This window comes from Pelobates fuscus, chromosome 8 (assembly GCF_036172605.1).
Source record: "Pelobates fuscus isolate aPelFus1 chromosome 8, aPelFus1.pri, whole genome shotgun sequence".
In the NCBI taxonomy this organism is placed as follows: domain Eukaryota; kingdom Metazoa; phylum Chordata; class Amphibia; order Anura; family Pelobatidae; genus Pelobates; species Pelobates fuscus.
Window position 1 is genome coordinate 128,913,842 of NC_086324.1, and position 22,398 is coordinate 128,936,239.

The 22,398-nt window shown below is 40.1% G+C and overlaps 1 protein-coding gene across 1 annotated transcript in view; it reads right to left on the reverse strand.

The window, feature by feature from the left end:
• The window catches only part of SNX29 (sorting nexin 29), a 586,499-nt gene that overhangs the window by 119,545 nt on the left and 444,556 nt on the right, over window positions 1-22,398 (reverse strand). The window lies entirely within an intron of this gene.

Consider the following 22,398-nt stretch of genomic DNA (forward strand, 5'->3'; position numbering starts at 1 on the left):
CATATCTCCATTATACTCTTTGAAAATAGGACCGTGTCCTTGAACTCGTGGTATGTCGTACGAGCATGACAGAAAAGGAACCGTAATGTAGGCTAACCATAACAGTAATATACATGTAATATCTGCATTGTAAAATAAAATAACTATTATTATTAAAACCATATATATATATATATATATATATATATATATATATATATATATATATATATAATAAGCAAACTGAAACAAAATAGACAACCTAAGATCGTGTAAAATAAGTATTTGAAAGTTTAACCGATTACTGTGCAGGAAACGTATGATTGGTTGGATCAGTACGTGTGATTCAACCCGAGTATGCATGAAAAGGAATTAAATCCTTGTGTCATGGTTAACAACAAAGAAATGAGGCCTGTAACGTAGGCTGATTTAATTGTAATGAAATGGAAAACTCCAGTAAGCGTGGGAGTCCAATGGTCTATACAGAAATGTTAGCTGGTTTCATACCCTGATGTAATAAGTGATACCCTAAAAATAGCATAAAAATGATCTGTCTATTTAACCAAATGTAAATACATGAAATGATGAAATGTAACTCACGAAAAAGATCTATGTGAATACATAGCAGAATAACCGAATCTTAGTATGAAGGGAAACAGAAGTTAGCATGAATAGCTTAACCGTATGCATTTTAATGCGAACAGCAATTGTGCATAGAATATAATATGAATAAGTGCCGACCAGAAAACACAAACCGAAATGACAATCGTTTAAATGAAGCAAGGTTGGTTTTTACATGAAATGCAATCATGTCTGAGAAGCCTGTAGTACACTGAATGACCGGTAGGGGTCAGTGTGTAGGCGAAAATGCAGTGGTTCGATGGTTTGTACATGAAATGCAATAATGTCTGAGAAGCCTGTAGTACACTGAATGACCGGTAGGGGTCAGTGTGTAGGCGAAAATGCAGTGGTTCGATGGTTTGTACATGAAATGCAATAATGTCTGAGAAGTCTGTAGTACACCGAATGACCGGTAGGGGTCAGTGTGTAGGCGAAAATGCAGTGGTTCGTTGGTTTGTACATGAAATGCGATAATGTCTAAGAAGCCTGTAGTACACCCAAAGACCGGTAGGGGGTTTAAACGAATTATATGCATGAACATGCAATGGTTTTAGAACAGACTTAGACAAAATGCAGCCGTAAAGTGAGGACCTGACCCGTGCATGGTGCCGTGGGACTGATGCCTGGCATAACGGGTAGGTTGACTTACAGTTTGTGAGTCACTTGGACACCATCCACGGCGATGGATTGAAGAAAGAAGGTGGTAGGCCGGGAAAAGCCTGTGGCTGGATTCCTGACACAGCTCTGCTTAAAAAACCTCATGGAGTAATCAGGTAAAATGGCGTCTGGATGACCCGGAAGTGGAAATGATGCAGCGCTGACCTCGAACGATATGGAGCCAGGTAAGGGGTGTCCCTTAAGTAGGGAAGAGGTGTGTCATACGCCCCTCCCACAATTACAGGCCAAAAGGCCTTAATACATATGTTTAGAAAGTCATAGCCATGCTCACATATAGGAGCACAGGGCTTCATTATATATATTTTTCTACTGCGCTTTTAATGGGACTCGACACTAACAGGATGATTAGGCAATATTTGGCTCATGAGGGCTGGGTAATTAGTGGTGACGGGGTGAGCACGTATAATAGGACAGGGTGTCATATACTTCAGTCAGTTGGGCATTACTATTTGTATGTATTGCATATAAAGTTAAATTACCATGGTATACAGCAGTACATGAAACGAGCAACTTGTAATGTAAAAATATCCCTTGCTGTCTTATTAGAGAGTTTGCCTTTTAGGTGAAAACAGCAGAGCCGGACTGGCACCTGGGGCCGGGCAGGCAGCTGACTCACCTGCGGCCGCAGAGGTAGCCCTTCTGGCGGCCGCTGGCTGGGGAAGCTCTTCTGGCGGCCGCTGGGGGAGCAGGCTGTTCTGTCTCTGCTCCCCCTCCCTCGCGCACTAGAAAGAGACCGGGGCCGGAATATGACGTCATATTCCGGCCCCGGTCTCATTAAGCTGCATGCGAGGGAGGGGGAGCAGAGACATGACAGCCTGCTCCCCCAGTGGCCACCAGAAGAGCTTCCCCAGCCAGCGGCTGCCAGAAGGGCTCCCTCTGTGTCCGCCAGAAGAGCCAGCTCCCCCATGGCCACCATCAGACTGAGCTCCCCAATGCGGCCGCCAGCACACAGGTAGAAATTGTGTGTCAGTGTGAGTGTGTGTCTGTCTGTGTCATGGTGTGTGTGTGTGTGTCTGTCTGTGTCATGGTGTGTGTGTGTGTGTCTGTCTGTGTCATGGTGTGTGTCTGTCTGTGTCATGGTGTGTGTCTGTGTCTGTCTGTGTCATGGTGTGTGTGTGTGTGTCTGTCTGTGTCATGGTGTGTGTGTGTGTGTCTGTCTGTGTCATGGTGTGTGTGTGTGTGTCTGTCTGTGTCATGGTGTGTGTGTGTGTGTGTCTGTCTGTGTCATGGTGTGTGTGTGTGTGTCTGTGTCATGGTGTGTGTGTGTGTGTGTCTGTCTGTGTCATGGTGTGTGTGTGTCTGACTGTGTCATGGTGTGTGTGTCTGTCTGTGTCATGGTGTGTGTGTCTGTCTGTGTCATGGTGTGTGTGTGTCTGTCTGTGTCATGGGGTGTGTGTGTGTGTGTCTGTCTGTGTCATGTGTGTGTGTGTGTCTGTCTGTGTCATGGTGTGTGTGTGTGTCTGTCTGTGTCATGGTGTGTGTGTGTGTGTCTGTCTGTGTCATGGTGTGTGTGTGTGTCTGTCTGTGTCATGGTGTGTGTGTGTGTGTGTCTGTCTGTGTCATGGTGTGTGTGTGTGTGTGTCTGTCTGTGTCATGGTGTGTGTGTGTGTGTGTGTCTGTGTCATGGTGTGTGTGTGTGTGTCTGTCTGTGTCATGGTGTGTGTGTGTGTGTCTGTCTGTGTCATGGTGTGGGTGTGTGTGTCTGTCTGTGTCATGGTGTGTGTGTGTCTGTCTGTGTCATGGTGTGTGTGTGTGTCTGTGTCATGGTGTGTGTGTGTCTGTCTGTGTCATGGTGTGTGTGTGTGTCTGTGTCATGGTGTGTGTGTGTGTCTGTGTCATGGTGTGTGTGCCTGTCTGTGTCATGCAATGTGTGTCTGTGTCATTGTGTGTGTCTGTCTGTGTCACGGTCTGCCTGTGTCATGGTGTGTGTGTGTTTGTCATGGTGTGTGTGTCTGTCTGTGTCACGGTGTGTGTGTGTGTCCGTGTCACGGTCTCTCTGTGTCGTGGTGTGTGTGTGTCTGTGTGTAATGGTGTGTGTGTCTGTTTGTGTCATGTAATGTGTGTGTGTCACAGTGTGTGTGTTTGTGTCGCGGTCTGTCTGTGTCATGGTGTGTGTGTCTCTGTCTGTCATGATGTGTGTGTGTGTCTCTGTGTCATGGTGTGTGTGTGTGTGTGTGTCTGTCTGTCATGGTGTGTGTGTCTCTATCTGTCATGGTGTGTGTGCCTGTCTGTGTCATGCAATGTGTGTCTGTGTCATTGTGTGTGTGTCTGTCTGTGTCACGGTAAGCCTGTGTCATGGTGTGTGTTTGTCATGGTGTGTGTCTGTCTGTCACAGTGTGTGTGTGTTTGTGTCACGGTCTGTCTGTGTCATGGTGTGTGTGTGTGTGTGTCTTTTTTAAGGTGTGTGTCTGTCATGGTATGTGTGTCTCTGTCATGGTGTGTGTGTGTGTCTGTCTGTGTCATGGTGTGTCTGTCTGTCATGGTATGTCTGTTTCTGTGTGTGTTTCTGTCTGTGTCATGGTGTGTGTGTGTCTGTGTCACGGTCTGTCTGTGTCATGGTGTGTGTCTGTCATGGTATGTGTGTGTGTGTGTGTGTATGTGTGTTTTTACTCACCTTTTTTTCCCCCACGTAGCGCTGGTCTCCCCTCGACTGGCCCTGCCTCTATGGCTGAGATCATCAAGCTTGATGATCTCAGCCAATCGGCACTGACACAGGAAGCACCTCTAGTGACCGTCTGAGTGTCTGTCACTAGGAAGCAATGTAAACCCTGCCTTTTCTATAAAAAGTCAGTGTTTATATTGAAAAGCCTATAGACACCAGAACCACTACATTAAGCTCTGTGTGTGTGTGTGTGTGTGCGCGCCTGCTAGTGAGTGGGCTTGCTTGTGTGTGTGTGTGCCTTCTACTGAGTGAGCTTGTGTTTTTATGTCAATTACCTTATGTATGTCAGTGAGATTGTTTGTCTGTGAGGCTGTGTATCAATCAACTTGTGTCAGTGAGATTGTCTGTGTCTGCATGTGAGTATGCTTACTGTATAATTAAAAATTTTACTCTGAAAGGACCAATATTTTATATTGGAAAAAGCAATATATAATATATATATATATATATATATATATATATATATATATATATATATATATATATATATATATATATATATATATATATAAAAGATCCAACCTCTGGCACTCAACCTCAAATTAGTAATCCAAAAACTTATACCCAGGTGCATCACAGCAGATATATAAACCAAAATTGAAGACAGGAGCACTCTCTTGGAATTTCAAATTGTATTTCAAAAAAAATCACCACCTCTACATCAACGTTTCGACCCTTCTGATAAAGACCCAGAAGCGTCGAAATGTTGATGTAGAGGTGGTGATTTTTTTAAATACAATATATATATCAATCATCTAGGGTGGCAAGACATAGCCTTACATATTACATGCAACAATATATGGCGCAATGACTTATGGGGCTGGCATAGATTTTTTTTCCAGGGCTGCTTTGGAATTCCCAGTCTGGCCCTGGAAAACAGCAAGGTAAATTGTTAACAAGGTTTGCCTTGACACTGACAGGTTAGCTTACATTTTAATGGCCACTGCAGTGGTACTTTAGATCTTATTTACATCTGTATAGGGATTTGGGATATTGCATAAGTAACGTTTTTGTTTTTGATAATATTTGTAATGTTTTTGTACAAAGGCATATTGAAATTAGCATAGATGAGGCTTAGTTAAAAGGTTGGCTAAGCATTTATAACTTTAGACTTTAGTATTTTTAGATTTCAGCATTTTCCAGGGTATTAATGGCCTTCTACAAAACAGAAACCATAGAAAGCATGTTAATCATTATGCTTTGCGGATACATGTAGAAGTAACCATTATAAGTAGATAAAAATGTTTAAAGTGACACTACAGAGCCTTAAATCACTTCAGCTTGCTAAAGTTCTTTATATGTGAACAGTGTGTCCTCTTTTATTTTACAAAAAGTGCAGATTTCAATATAAATTGGCACTTTTATAAAATAACCTGCTTACATGGACAGCCACTAAAAGTCTGGGCGGGGTTAGAAGGGGAGGGCTTGCAAAGGAAACAAAGAACAGCTGTTTTTAGGTATAGCCCTAATGACAAAAATGAATATTAAATGCATGCACATTTTTATTGGGGTAGATCTACTTAAACGTTTTGTTTGTGAGATGTCCCTTAAAAAAAAAAAAAAAAAATATCAGTACACAAGGGTTTCTGAATTACTGAACTAGATACTGTATAATAATGTGATATACTTATTTATAGATTCATCCAAAGGCATTATTATCAAAAGCACTTGAAAACCATAAGCTAGTAGGATTTGAAAAAGTATAGGAAACATGCTTCAGCAGAAGAGAAATACTGAAAGGAATTAGGGGAATAGAATGGAAAGGGTCCCATACGTGTAATCACCTAGAATGGAAAGGGTACCACCGTACATGTAACCACCTAAAATTGACAAGTCTTTATTATAAAAACATCTTAAGCACTGATCCATAATCAGACATTAATTGAGTAATGCAAATTAACTCTGAAAAGCCAGGGGTAGTATTTTGAAGAATTACCACTATAAAAATTCCGACAGCTACATGCTAAGGAACTGATATACAAACATCTGTTTACATTAGAAGGCATGCATATACAGTACAAAGTGATGCATTCCATAAATAAATGTCCCCCGGGCAAAAAAATAGGAAAAAGAAAACTAATAAAATTCTACTTTTGAGTCTTACCTATACAGACAATATATGAGACACTGGCCATTATATTCACACTTGTATAAACCGTAATTAGCTGGGATGCCCTGCTGGAAACCATATATGGTAAAAACAAACAAAAAAAAACTTATAGGGTTCATTAAGACACTACAATGTTGGGGTTTCATGGCGTCTCCGCTGGTTTTTCTGTACCCTCAGGGAGTGGGAGCCATGCAGGGGGCGATATCCCCTTAGTGCCTGTTGCCTGAAAAAAAGTCAGCCTCTCACTACTAGCACCTCTTTTCACCTCCCCATTAGCTAATGGAAACCGTAGGCCTTCTCCAGTATGCAGCTAGTTAAGCTGAGTTGTAGATGTATTGTGTGCTGTAGACCAAAAGGCCTGCTCTAGTGCCATTCGCCTCCAGAATGCTGAACGAATACCTGTGAACATCTTGAGCAAATCTATCAATGCAGGAACCAGATCGGCAGCCATCTTAGGTCTATCGGGTGAGTATTGTGTAAATTGTGTACTTCTGGACTCTAATAAATTGTAGCTGAACCAGTGAAATGCTGCATTGATCAGCAGCCAGGTCTCTCACTCCAAAACGTTTTTGTTCGTTTTTTAACGGAGACATAGGGCTTTCTTTGATAATCAATTTCAATGGTAGGCAAGCCTCAGCAATCCAGATGATGTGGACATCTCCTTTAATGCTCGTACAGCCATAATGCTGCAAAGCATCAGGAAAGGCGTAGCAAACAACATCTGGGGTAATGAAGGTTGCATACTTCTGCCTATTTGTATACATAACATAAAATATGAGTAAAATAAGGGGTCTACTCTGTCTCCGGCAAACATGGAATCCTCTAGTATTCGAAGCCTATCACATAGATGAGCCTGATTGTTCAGCTGTAGTTAAAGGGCCTCGGCTGACCGAGAGGAGCCTCAAGTATTGAATGACCTATCCCTGGTACCTTAAACTGTGATGGTCTATGTTGTCACTGGGCATTAAGATCCGACACTGAATGAGAGGAATTAAAGTTTACTTTCAATAGAACGCAAACATATGTTCAAACACAAAATGGGAACTGCTGAGCCCTAAACATAACCATTGTGCAAACAATTACAGTTTCTTGAGAATTTGCAAAATCTGTAGAACATTTTAAGTGTAAAACAGATGTCATTATGCAATCAGTAAATGTGTTAGCAAAAGATCTTGATGATTTAATCAAACAAGTCTAAAAACCCTGAACTATGCACAGCTGTAAAATACCAAAACATGTCTGGCTTATCATTTAGGCTTTTTTATTTAAAACTAACAAACACATAAAGTAACTTCATTAAATACAAATACTATGCACTCCATTTTAGAACATACAAGCCAAAAATGTATTTCGCTTGATTAAATATATTTTGTTTCATTTACAGTTTCAAAGATAAAAAAAAAAAAAAAAAAAAAAAAAAGTTAACTTGTCCTGATGCATGTAGATTGGTGGGTTTTAAATACCTTTTATGAGAATACAGCAAATGATCTACTGCACTAGTAACATAGAAACATAGAATGTGACGGCAGATAAGAACCATTCGGCTCATCTAGTCTGCCCAGTTTTCTAAATACTTTCATTAGTCCCTGGCCTTAGCTTATAGTTAGGAAAGCCTTATGCCTATCCCACACATGCTTAAACTCCTTTATTGTGTTAACCTCTACCACTTCAGCTGGAAGGCTATTCCATGCATCCACTACCCTCTCAGTAAAGTAATACTTCGAGATATTTTTAAACCTTTGTCCCTCTATTTTAAGACTATGTCCTCTTGTTGTGGTAGTTTTTCTTCTTTTAAATATAGTCTCCTCCTTTACTGTGTTGATTCCCTTTATGTATTTGAATGTTTCTATCATATCCCCCCGTCTCGTCTTTCCTCCAAGCTATACATGTTAAGTTCCTTTAACCTTTCCTGGTAAGTTTTATCCTGCAATCCATGAACCAGTTTAGTAGCCCTTCTTTGAACTCTCTCTAAGGTATCAATATCCTTCTGAAGATATGGTCTCCAGTACTGTGTACAGTACTCCAAGTGAGGTCTCACCAGTGTTTCTACTGCTAATACCTCTCCCTATACAACCAAGCATTCTGCTAACATTTCCTGCTGCTCTATTACATCGTCTGCCTATATTTAAGTCATCAGAAATAATCACCCCTAAATCCCTTTCCTCAGATGTTGAGGTTAGGACTCTATCAAATATTCTGTACTCTGCCCTTGGGTTTTTACGCCCAAGATGCATTATCTTGCACTTATCCACATTAAATGTCAGTTTCCACAACTCTGACCATTTTTCTAGTTTACCTAAATCATTTGCCATTTGGCTTATCCCTCCTGGAACATCAACCCTGTTACATATCTTAGTATCATCCGCAAAAAGACACACCTTACCATCAAGACCTTCTGCAATATCACTAATAAAAAATATTAAAGAGAATGGGTCCAAGTACAGATCCCTGAGGTACCCCACTGGTGAGAAGCCCAAGCTTCAAATATACTCCATTGACTACAACCCTCTGTTGCCTGTCACTCAGCCACTGCCTTACCTATTCAACAATATTGGAATCCAAACTCAAAGATTGCAGTTTATTGATAAGCCTTCTATGTGCAACAGTGTCAAAAGCCTTACTGAAATCTAGGTACGCAATGTCTACTGCACGACCCTGATCTATAATTTTAGTTACCCAATCAAAAAAATCAATAAGATTAGTTTGGCATGATCTCCCTGAAGTAAACCCATGTTGTCTCTGATCTTGAAATCCTTGTGTTTTTAGATGTTCAACAATCCTATCCTTTAACATGGTTTCCATCACTTTCCCCACTACTGAAGTAAGGCTTACTGGCCTATAGTTGCCCGACTCCTCCCTATTAACTTTCTTGTGAATGGGCACAACATTCGCTAACTTCCAATCTTCTGGGACTACTCCTGTTATCAATGATTGGTTAAATAAATCTGTTAATGGTTTTTGCTAGTACACCACTAAGCTCTTTTAATAGCTTTGGGTGTATTCCATCAGGTCCCATTGACTTATTTGTCTTTACTTTTGACAGTTGAAATAGAACCTCTTCCTCTGTAAACTCATGTGTAGTAAGTTAAAGGGATACTATAAGTGCCAGGAATACAAAGCTGTATTCCCAGCACTATAACTTCCTCTGCCTCCAACTTACCTTGTGCCCCCTCCTCAGTCCCGCGACAGGCAGGCGCTAATGCACATGCGTGTGTGGCAAATGCCGCACAGGCATTAGAGTGCTCCATAAGAAAACATTGAATGTTTTGCTATGGGGAAAAAGCTGACACTGGATGTCCTCATGAAGAGGGTGAGGACGTCCAGCGTAATTTACCGCACCAAAGGGTCCATTAGGATCCAGGACGCCCACTAGTGGCTGTGTGGGAGACAGCGACTGGAGGCAGACTTAGTGCTGCAATGTAAACATTGCAGTTTTTCTGGAACTTCAATGTTAAAAACTGCAGCAGGAAGTGAAATAGGGACACTGCAATAAGACCACTTCAATTAGCTGAAATGGTCTGGGTGCCTATAGTGTCTCTTTAAATATTTCTTGATATCAAACTAAAGCTGGCTTGTCATACATAAACATTAAAAATTACATTGTGAGATTCAGATCATCTGTAAACATTTCCGTGGCCATGCTTCATGTTCAGGGCCGGCCTTAGGGGTGTGCGAGCTGTGCGGCCGCACAGGGCGCCATGAAGCAGGGGGCGCCCTGACAGACGACACAGCTCGCACATGGCCGGCTGACGGGAGCTAAAGCAGGTCTTCGGGTGGAGGAACAATTATTCTCCACCCGGGTCTATTAAAAAAAAAAAAAACGAAGCAGGGGTGGGGCTTAATGGCCGGCGGAGGCGGGGCTTATCCCGAGGCGGAGGCCGGCTAATACCCAAAGCCCCTGCACAGGAAGAGGGATGAAAGAAGGACTACAACCAAGTGCATCCACCCAAAATGGAAAGAGGTAAGTCTGTATGTCTGTCCGTGTGTGTCTGTGTGACTGTCTGCCTGTGTGTGTGTGTGTGTGTGTGTGTTTGACTGTCTGCCTGCCTGCCTGTGTGACTGTCTGTGTGACTACCTGCCTTTGTGTGTGACTGTCTGACTGCCTGTGTGTGTGTGTGTGATTGTCTGCCCGCCTGCCTTTGTGTGACTGTCTGCCTGCCTGTGTGTGTGTGAGACTGTCTGTATGTGTGACTACCTGCCTTTGTGTGTGACTGACTGCCTATGCATGTGTGCCTGCCTGCGTGTGAGACTGTCTGCCCGCCTGCCTGCCTGTGTGTGACTGTTTTCCTGTTTGTGTGACTGCCTGCCTGTGTGTGTGTGTGAGTGATACTGTCTGAGTGACTGTCTGCCTGTGTGTGTGTGTGACTGTCTGCCTGCATGCCTGTATGTGTGACTGTCTGTGTGACTACCTCCTTTTGCGTGTAACTGTCTGACTGCCTGGGTGTGTGTGTGATTGTCTGCCCGCCTGCCTTTGTGTGACTGTCTGCCTGCCTGCGCATCTGCATGCCTGTGTGTGTGTGTGTGTGTGAGAATGCCTTTGTGTGTGACTGCCTGTATGTGTGACTGTCTGTGTGACTACCTGCCTGCATGTGAGACTGTCTGCCCGCCTGCCTGTGTGTGACTGTCTTGACTGCTTGTGTGTGACTGTTTTCCTGTTTGTGTGACTGACTGCCTGCGTGTGTGTGTGTGTGTGTGACTGTCTGCCTGCCTGTGTGTGTGACTGTCTGCTGTGTGTAACTGTTCGTGATTGTGTGCCTGTAACTGTGTGTGACTGTTTTCCTTTAACTGTATGTTTGGCTCTATGACTGTCTGTCTGTAACTGTGTGTTTGTGTGACTGTCTGCCTGTAACTGAGCATGTCTGACTGTCTGCTTGTAACGGTTTGTGTGACTGTCTGCCTGTGCCTGTGTGTGTGACTGTATACAGGCAACATGGTGGGGAGAGGGGGTGGGCGCCATGAAGTCTTGTCTCACAGGGCGCCTAATGGCCTAATGCCGGCCCTGTTCATGTTATGCCCTGCCCACTTATGAAAGTGTGCAGCACTCCAACCAAACACCTTCCATTTTTACAAAATATTCAAACTTGGAACATAACACAAACATTTCATTACATGAAGTAGTTCATTAAATAATTTAGCATATTAATAATCAAAGGATTTTACCACAGAGACCACCATTACCTTTTATTTGAGGTTCTATAAACCTCAAAACTCGATCTGGTATGCCTAGTTGATCTCCATTTCCCTTCAACCACAGTCCTCTCCCAAACCACCACCTCTTCCTATGCCTTCTTGTCTTATCCACCTTGTAATAGCCTCTTAAAGTTCTCATACTACTCTCTTCTTTTCTTGTTCCTTTATCTTCTTCTACTATAACATGCCCAGAGGTGTCTAATCATGCTGAGCAAGTTAGGATACATTTTATTATCTTGTACATTTGTCTTGATATGACTGGTAATTCTGCAAGGATCACCATGAAAATTAAGGAACTTATTCTAAATGTAACCGTGCATGAAGAACTTTTACTTCTGTGTATCTCTCCCCTGTTATTTGTCAACAGCCTGTCAGGAAGGCTATTACTGCGGGCACTCCCTCTCACACAGCGCCCTAGGCCACCGCCTAATCCGCCAGTAGGAAGCGCCGGCCCTGTCAGGGGCATTGAAAGATTCTGAGGGGCAAAAAATGTAACTCTATTTTTCAAAATCTTCAAATCTTTTTGCTCCAAGTCTAACTCAAAAATCCTGCTTAAGTTCTTTCTAAGAGCATTATCAAAATCAGCATCCTTTTCAATCAGGCTGTGAGATCTGTATTTTTCAAAGTGTTTTTTGTTTTTTTTACCAATAAACAACCATGAATTTGGAAAGCTGGTTAAACCAGGGAACTATTCAGATACATTATTACTACTTCTACCTGTTCGGCACTTAAAGAAACTGAGAAAGAAGATACAACTAAAAATCCAGAAAACATGCCCAAAATAGTTGTATCTACTAACTCAAACAACAGAGACAAGTGACGAGTCAAAAATAAAAAAAAAATAAAAGCACACACTGCTAGCCAATCTTCTTCTCAAACAAACAAAAGAAAATATGATGATAGCTACTTGTCCTTTGGATTCACAAGTGCCACAAATTAAAATTGTCCTGAAGCACAATGAGTACTTTGCAATAAAATATTGCCAAACAGTTAATTAGCACCTGCTAAATTACATCGTCATTTTGAGCAAAACCATGCAGGGTACAAAGATAAGGACATGGACTTTAAGCGAAAGCTAAAGGAGTATCGGAAGAGTAGCACTTGCAGGAGAAGCACACACAATTGGGAAATCACTAATAAAACCATGTGCATAAGAAATAGTGTCATGTATAGTGAGAAGTTGAGTAAAACAATTGAAGCTGTGCCACTTTCCAACAACACAGTTTTGCGCCGTAATCATGATCTCGCTAATGGCATCCATATTGAACTAATTTCTCTACTGCATCAATGTGATGGATACTCACTGCAATTAGACAAGTCCAGAGATGTTGCAGGACTTTCAATTTTGCTGGTTTTTGTCAAATATATATATATTTATTTTTTTGCGTCAGATATTGGGATCGCTTTATGTCATTGACAAATAACATTATCAAAATCCCATATCATCATATGCTTAAAACAATCCAAAAAAGAAAGGGAAAAAGACAAAGAAAGGGAAGAAAAAAAGAAACAGAAAGAAAGGGGTTCTGCCAATACTTCTAACATTAGTGGTCTACTAGCTTATCTTCAGTATGTCTTAACGTAGTCTTGCTATGGTGTTGTCTTACTATGGTGTTTCTGCCCAATGCATTCGCCATAGTTCCCATGTCCTCTCATAATGGTATCTCTTCCCCTGAGTGGCCGAATGCGCTTCTTCAAGTTCCCTCAAAGCTTCCACTCTAAGAATCCATTGTTCTTTAGTCGGGATACTAGATTTACTCCAATACAACGGGATCAGAGCATTTGCCTCATTCAATAAATAACTCAACAATATCTGTTTGCTATTCTCCTTGAAGGAAGCTGGCCAACCCAACAAAATCGTGGATGGGGATAATTGATCAAGCATTGGAAATTTTTTATAAATGACACTCAGTACCTGTAACCAATAGCTCCCAATAATTTTGCACTCCCACCATATGTGTTCCATATTCGCCCCCCTCTCGCCACATCTCCAGCAGCCATCCGAAGCCAGTGCTCCGTATTTTTTAAGTAGATATAATTTTGACAAACAGATTGAAGAAGACTTGCTTCTGAGTGAAACTATGACAAGTCATCTTTAGAGTTTTACTGTATCAGTAACAGTAACACACATGTATATATCCATGAACACACAGTATAAACTGGGACACATGTGTAGATGTGTGCAGTGATGGTGCCAAAGCAATGGTTGGAAAAGTGGCAGGCGCTGTGACACAAATAAGAAATCTAGCAAAAAACAGCACCGGTTCTGTGTTCTGCACTGATAGCTAAAAATAATTCAATCTCACTTAAAACTGTGTTCGACAAATCGGTCCAGATTATTAATTTTATAAAAAGTAGACCATTACAGTCATGACTATTGAAAATTATATGTGAAGATATGGGTAGTCACCACTCTGCTCTGCTTTTGCATTCAGAAGTCAGTTGGCTATCACAAGGTAAAGTACTTGTTAGAATGTTTGAATTGCGTCAAGAGTTGTTTGCATATTTCCAGGATCATAAATTTGGATTATCTGGTCGATTAACAAACACTCTGTGGTTATCCAAAGTAGCATATCTTGCAGACATACTCATAAAATTAAATGTTAATCACTCCAAGGAAAAAACACTAATATGTTTAATGCAAGAGAGAAAATATGTTAACTGTCTCATAAGCTGCAGTTTTGGACTTCATCTGTTGAACAAAATAAATTGAACTCTTTGCAAACACTTAAGGATTTTATTGAAGAATCAGAAATTGAACTTGAAGATGAAATTTGCAGATAAATTGTAGATCATCTTCGCCATTTAAAGGGACACTATAGTCACCAGAACAACTACAGCTTATTGTATTTGTTATGGTGAATAGAATCATTACCTTAAGTTTATTTTTGCTGTAAGCACTGTCTTTTCAGAGAAAATGTAGTGTTTACATTACACCCTAGTAAAAACTTAACTGGCCACTCCTCAAAGTGGAGATCCTTCCTGGGTCATAGCTGCCCAAAATGCATCAAACCATTCAGTGTCTCCACCCTCTGCATGCAGACACTGAACTTTCCTCATAGAGATTCATTGATTCAGTTCATCTCTATGAGGAGATGCTGATTGGCCTGGGCTGTGTTTGAATTGTGCTGGCCCTTATCTGCCTCCTTGTCAGTCTAAGCCAATCCTATGTGGAAGGCCACCACTTCTGATGAGGTCAGCAGGTAGCTTGCTGTTGTGAGGCAAACAGCATGCGGAGCTACAGCTTTGGGGTTGAATAATAGTAAGATTTTACTATATTTAGGGAGGCATGAGTGGGTCAGGGGGGCTAGATGGTGGTTTTAACACTATAGAGTCAGGAATACATGTTTGTGTTCCTGACCCTATAGTGTTACTTTAATCACATCTATTAATCAGTATTTTCCATTCTTGAATGAAAACAATAATGAGTGGGTTCGAAATCCATTCATAATAGACAAGCCAGACAATTTTTCTGATGTAGATTTTGAGAATCTGATTAATATAACTTCTGACAGTCAAATAAGCCAAAAATGCAAAGAAGTTTCTCTTACTGCTTTTTGGGGTGATTTACATGAAGATTACCCAGAATTGTCCAAGTGGGCAATCTCTTGTCATTCGCCAGCACATACTTATGTGAAGTAACGGATTTGCGCTTTACTCTGCAACAAAAGTATCGAAATCGACTTGACGCAACTGCAGACATGCAAATACAATTGTCAACAATAAAACCAGATATAAAAAGAATTTGCCAGCAAAAGAGAACATTACACTCTGCTCATTGAAAGGTTTGTGCTGCGCTTCTCTACGGCACACATTTTTTTTTGGGGGGGGGGTTCCAAAGTTTTGCTATACCATGTGTAATGGTATTTATTAATTAATGACTTTTTGTCATAAAAAAGCATAATGAGTTTAATGCTTTAGACGCACCACTAGATGTCAGTAAAGCATAATGAGCTTAATGCTTTAGAGGCACCACTAGGGGTCAGTGTGCTAACTCATGTGCTTCTGGAAGTGACATCACAGGCCAGCCTACTTACTGGATAAAACCAAATAGTAGGAGGAACTCTTCCCCTTTTTCCTTTGCTTGCATTTGAACATGTAGCTGATTGTATAGCTCCAGCCAAACAGGCTGGAGCCGTGTAAGTAATCTATTATAAAAGCTAGCAACTGTTATAGCCTTTTGTAAGTAATGTTGTAGTTTGTATTGTGTAATTATTGTAGTAAATTGACATTCTGCTAGCATCTGTTTAATTGTTATTATAATTATATTAAATATACATTTAATACTACAATGTTTTGTGTATTTCCTATTCTATATTCGACCATAATACCGAACTCTAAAAAATATTAATGTTGTTATTTGTTGCTTAATTATTATATATTAATTATTAAATTAATATTCATATTTAAGTCACGACTTTAACACCATGTCAAAGGGATCCAAGGGAAAAACTAATTGGGAATCCCTGCACTATACGATAAAAGGCAGGAGGTTTCAATGTTGAGGCTGATCGGTGTAGAAGACTGATATCACATTTTGAAGAAAGGTTGTTATTTTTATATTGAGATTATTTTGTGCTTTATTTCAGTGAGCATCCCCTATGTCTTCATTTTAAAAGTGCCTGTTTCAAAAGAAATTACTCTCAGGGTTATGTATTAAAGCAACACTGTCAATCCCCAGAAATACTCATATTGACCATGTTGGAATTTCACTGAAATTGCACCCCAGTCAAAAGATATAAAGAGACAAAGCAAAGGCAACTTTTTTTTCCACTTGATAGATCTTGACACTGGGTTGAGCTACCGCCGTCAAGAAGTGTCAAACCAGCAGGCGCCACCAGTGACGGCTGCAGGGATCTGGCTCTATCTATACAGGATCCTCTGGTCTCGCAGGATCCTCCATAGATTTCAATGATACACGCTCGCATATGCAAGTCACTGCGCTACACCAATCAGCACCTCCTCCTAGAGAGACACTGAGTAAATGCATCTTAATGAGGAGCTTCCAGTGTCTCCATGTAGAGCGTGGAGATGATGAATCTTTGCAGGACTGAGCCCAGGAAGTTCCTTTAGTGACAGCCACTAGAGGTTGCCTTAGGCAGCAGTGTAAACATGATAAAATCTTTAAATCTGCAACCTTTCATGCAAGGCTATTTGGGCCTAAATATGTTTCATTTCCTTGTCTCATTCTATCAAATAACAAAAATGTTTTGTTACAATAGAAACATTTGGCCATATAGACATTAAATACATATCTAGATCTTCCCTTTTCCTTTCTGAGGAAAAAAATACAATTTCAAAGTAGGAGGATGAAGGGCAAGGACATTGAGCACATAGGAAAATCGGAAAAAAATCCACAAATGTAAAGCTAAAATTATACATATGAAGTCGATAACAAATGATGCGATAGAGTTACTGGGTAAAGGATCTATGAAAAAGAACAAGCTTAAAGCATGTCAAATTACTATTTTCAAGTTAATTAAATGAAATCTAAAAGTCATTCCAATGACATGTCTTTTGTAGTGGATGAAGTCCAATTTTTTATTTTGAATGGGAAGAATAATAGCACTAGCAATTAAAGGACAAGGAGACAGGAAGAACACGTAGCTTATGGACTGGCATGTTTACAGTAAGAAGGTAGCATGTGCGACAAATGGGTGCCATCTCTCTTTTTGAAATTTATTTCAATAATATATCAGTCTGGAACTTAACGAGGTCACAATTTGGCTCCAAGTTATCCTTCCATTTATTTATGCCCATGAATCAAATTAGCATGAGGTATATGCAGACTGAAAATGTTACGGTTTGGAATTTAAACATTTCTTCAAACGTTATACCTAAAGCAAATGCGTGAACTATGTATGATGGTGATTGATGCTGAACATCCACTGTAAGAGTAGAATAACATATCCATGTGTTAATATTACAAATATCAGTTTCATCCATATGTGGACAGACTATACTGGTTGAGAATGTCAGCTGACACTCTCACATAATGAATTCCTTCAAAACAGAGTGGAATTGAGATCATTAAAATATTACTAGAAGGCTTTTTTGTTGTTGTTTTTAAATTGTAAATGCCCTAATATTAAACATGTCCACCTCCTCTTTTCAATAAAAAAAAAAAACAACTCTTTTTAATAGGTGTAAATCTAACTCAAACCAGCGCTACGCAAGGTTCTACAAAGTCGTTTCACGACCCGACAGACTCACGTCATGTCACTCCGAATTGTAATGAAATGCATGCGCGTGCTCGGAGTCTGAATATTGGTCCAATTAAATGATTCTCTATGGGGGAGTGACTGGGGATAGGAATAAAAAAAAAAAAAAAAATTTTTTTTTAAAAGAACATATAACCCTCCCTTCACCAAAAGAACTGTAAGGGAGGTGTGGTGGGAGTGCATGGATAAAGGAGGGGAGATTTAACTTGGCTCAACCAGGAACACTGCAAATACAAATTCCTAACACCATGATCACTCCTAAAAGCAGAGTTGGTCATGGTGGTTGGAGTAACCCTTCAATGCAGAGGTAGGAACTTCCACTTTATAGATACACGATCAATGGGCTGTTGTTTTACTGCACTACTTAGTATTTTGTACACATGTTAATAAGCTGATGATTTGCTTAACTGGGTTTGGATTTAATGCATGCTGTTAGTACTGTTGCAGATGCTCTTGGTATCAGATTACACAGACTCACTCCGGCCCCATTGTACAGCGCTACGGAATTTGCTGGCGCTATATAAATAAATAAAATAATAATAGGAAAAGCAATCAATGATTTATTCATAGCCTGGTTACAGTCTTATCAGCACAGACTCATGTCTGCAAAAAGGGCTGAGAGAGAGCCCCCTCTTCCTTTAACAAAGCTTATATATGACAGATGATGCAGTTCATACATACAGAGGAAATGCAAGGGTTACACCCATACTGCAGCAATTAATAACCTATTAGCAAGCCTATACTTATCTCAAAAAGCATTAACTATGTATTAAGCATTCTTAGCATTTCTACACATGCGCCCTGGTCCTGAGTGTTTGTACAGCAATTTAATCACATACGTTTCAGATGTTTCTGGGGCATCCTGTAGCCTCTATCACAGTACGAAATTATCAGGAATTGTATTGTTTTCAATCAATGTCTCTTAGGAAGTAGTGTTAGACATCTGTGGTCGCTATAGTTTTATTATTCTTACTATACAGTCACTTGATGACAGATAATGTGGCGGGATCATCATGCTGTACAAGGCTCTGCTTAACGCCTTGTGATGTGAGGTGTTAATGTACTGTGCTTTTTAATCCCCAGGTGAAATCACCAAGTGTCCTCAGTCTGTGACACCCTGCTCTACACTTCCTCTGAGCACTAAACACATATTTAATAAGCCTGAAACCCTTGTTAAACCAGCACAACTTGAATAGCACTTACAGGCGCTGACATGCACCTTGTAAATAAGTGGGCACAATGAACTGACCAACATGTTCTTTGGTGATTTGCAGCACTATATAGTTGTACAATTGTCAAGCTTGTTTTATTAGAAAAGCCAATATATACACATTCAGTATCTTCTATATATCACATCATCTGCACAATACCTTTTTAAATCTTTTATTACATGGCAGCAAGGTCATCCTTTTTGTACAATATGCTCCACACCGTAAAATGCAACTCCCTATCCTAACTATAAGATAAGGCCAGGGACTAATGAGAGTATTTAGAAAACTGGGCAGACTAGATGGGCCAAATGGTTCTCACCTGCCGTCACATTCTATGTTTCTAATATGCTGGAATACAAATGTCAGTGTACGATATTAAACAAGAAATTGGATAAGGACCAGTGCTTATTTACCACTTCTCTAATTTGTCAATACATATAGATATTTAAAAACCAGCTGCTATGTATTCATGCGATACCTTCTAAAATCACAAACGAAAAATTGTACAGTAAAAAGAATGAAGCGCTTATGTATTATGGAGATTGTATAATTATTCACCTTTGGGAAATCTAGGGGTGTTCCCTTGAATGCCAGAAAAAAATGCGTTATTATCTATAAAAGATAATCTGACATAGTATAGACTGTATATAATTTTACAGAGATTAATACAATAATATTTAAACTCACAAACAGAGAGCTATAGATCCAGCTCTGGTGTGTATCACTTCTGGGTTCGTTAAGGCGACCCACCCCTATTATCAGAATGAAATTTCTTGTCCTGCAGGGGGGGGATAGAAGCACAAACGATTGCGCAATATTGCGGATAGTGTTCTTAATATATAAAGCAGATTCCCTAGTTAGTACTTACAATATCTGCAGTCAGTATTAATGACTTAATTCCACAGCGTTGTGCAGGTTTGGGACTGCACTCCCATCTTTTAAAATGAATTCTGGAACCAGGATAAATTAGTAAAATAAAAGCTACGTTTATTACAATAAAGTGTAAAATAAAATAAAAAAGGCAACAGTGTCCTTTTAAAAACGGAACAATGTCCTCTAAAACCGGAACGCGTTTCACCACTTCACTGTGGCTTCTTCAACCGGAGAAAATGATTTCAAAGTCCCCTGGTTCCTTATCCTTCTTAAATACCGCTAAAAACAGTGGGTGAAGGGTCAAAGCAGGTGTACCGCACACGTTGTTACCACCCACAGGTAGAGCGTGTGCGGTCCATGCCTCCCTCTCGCCTCACTGTTAAAGACGGCCAGTACTTTTAATAGGGGTGGGTCGCCTTAACGGATCCAGAAGTGATACACACCAGAGCTGGGTCTATAGCTCTCTGTTTGTGAGTTTAAATATTATTGTATTAATCTCTGTAAAATTATATACAGTCTATACTATGTCAGATTATCTTTTATAGATATCAACACATTTTTTTCTGGCATTCAAGGGAACGCCCCTCAATTTCCCAAAGGTGAATAATTATACAATCTCCATAATACATAAGCGCTTCATTCTTTTTAAGTGTACGATAATGGTGGGAATTACTGCCACCATGAAATCACAATAAAAATGCATAGCCCTATCTTTATCTTAGATATCCAAAGATATTCATTAGCCATTTGGCCAGAAGTCTCATGGTTTATTAGAATGCCTCCAGAAATCCTTAATTGCGTTATTTTTCCTGCATGCTTTTATATAATATTATATACACACATACACGCACACTGTACAGGTAGCACAAACAGAGTACTTCAATATGTGCACGAGTGTCTTATATATGTATTATCTTATATATTTAATATGCATCCCTGTTGCATGGTGCTGGGAATAGTGTTGTAAAGTGCAGCATTTTCACAGACCTGTTAAATGAACACTATATATCACCCAGTCCATTTCAGATCAATGAAGAGGTCTGGGTGCAGTGGTCCTTTAGTTCTAACTCGGCAATGTAAACTGCAAAGTTTACATCACAATGTTAAATCCATATTTACTGGCTGTCTTAGTGACAAAAGGGACTTCTTCGTTAAAACCGAGCAACACTCATCTGGGAATCAAATGCTGCTGCTGATAGCAGCGTTTGATTGAAGGAGCGTGGCATTTTGCCGCGCATGTACTCTCCTATCCAATGCTTCTCTTTGAGAAGCATTGGATTAAACATGATACCAGTGATGTCCTCGCTGACATCACCAGAGGCAGAGCTGGTGGCTGCAGCGAAGGAGTCCTGGTGCTGGAAACAAGATGAGTAATATTTATTGTACTTAAATTTCACACCGCAAAGGGTGGTGGATAGAAGGGAACGAACTGTCCAGAAATAATGATTGTTATTTCCAGGACTAAAGGCTCCCTTTAATAGAGATTTTTGTATCCATTTCTGATGAAACAAGCTTTATAGATCCCATGCAGATTATTTGTTTCTACGCACACAAATATTGCATCCTCCGCCTATAGCAGGCAAAGCCATGTACTCGGTAAGCAGGAAAATGGCGCACCATAGTCATCCTCATTTGACAGAGATACAAAGGTTTTTTTTACACGGCAAGAAGCCAAGAACCTGCTCATCTTAAATTTGCAAACAGCAGTCACTATGAAATAAAGTGGTTGTTTTACCTTCCCAAGTTACATGTGTGTTGCCCCTGGTTAATATTGATGGTGACTGCAGATAAGGATTGCCCGCTTACTGTAAAATAAATGTTTTTGCAAGAAACTATTTTATGCACAAAAAAAGGATCCAACTCAAAAGCAAGAAGTCAAAAACCTAGTTTGTCCTCATTCTTTCCTTTACGTTTCAAAACAGAGGATTAGTGAGGTCGTGTCTTTGTATTTTATTTCTTCCTCCACTGGTGATGATGAAGTAAAGTGGGGGCTGTTTCACATGATGCTGTGGGAAGCAGCAAAAATGTACTTCGAAAGGAGCAATTATATCTTACTCAGCCAAAAGGGTAAAGTAAAGACTGGGCTGGGCTGAATGAGCAATTGCTGCAAATGATCCAAATGGAAAGGTCAAAGCAAAAGTTATTTCAAAATACAGACTGTCCAATATTGTAATTCATAATTCATAATTAGAAATGCAGAAACTCCTTATTACTGGATATCCAATTCCTAAAAAACTGGACCCAGAAAATATTACTAAAATATAACAATTCTATTAAAGCATAGGAGGAAAAAAAAAGTATTAGAAATATACATAGACCTTGTCATCTAAACAGAAAATGAAGACGTGACTGGCATTTTTCAAATGCTCAAGTAAACGTCTGCAGTGTAAACCTCTTTGTTAATATTTTTATTGAGGGAGCTTCTTTGACTGTACAGAGTTGTATCAGTTCTACAAAGTTAGCAAATCTATGGGTCTAAAGCATGGGTGGCCAAAAGGTAGATCCCCAGATGTTTTAAAAAGACAGCTTCCTATGTTTTAGTAGAGAGTTGAAAACAGAAATAAGTCCAATCCAAATAGCGTTCTCAACAATGATTTGTTTACAGCATTTTCTGATGTTCAAAGGTTTCATAAAACCGGGATCCCAGTTACTTGTAAACCCCTTCATTCCAATTTGTTCCTTAAATCTGCAAGTTAATTATAAGTGATAGCCAAGAAGGCCATCTTACAAACTGAGATGTGAGACCGTTTCTTCCACCAAACAGACATAGAAACCCCATCAGTTAAAATATTCTCTGAGATGCTCTAGACCAGGGGTGCCCAAAAGGTAGAGATATCTGTTGTAGAACTACAA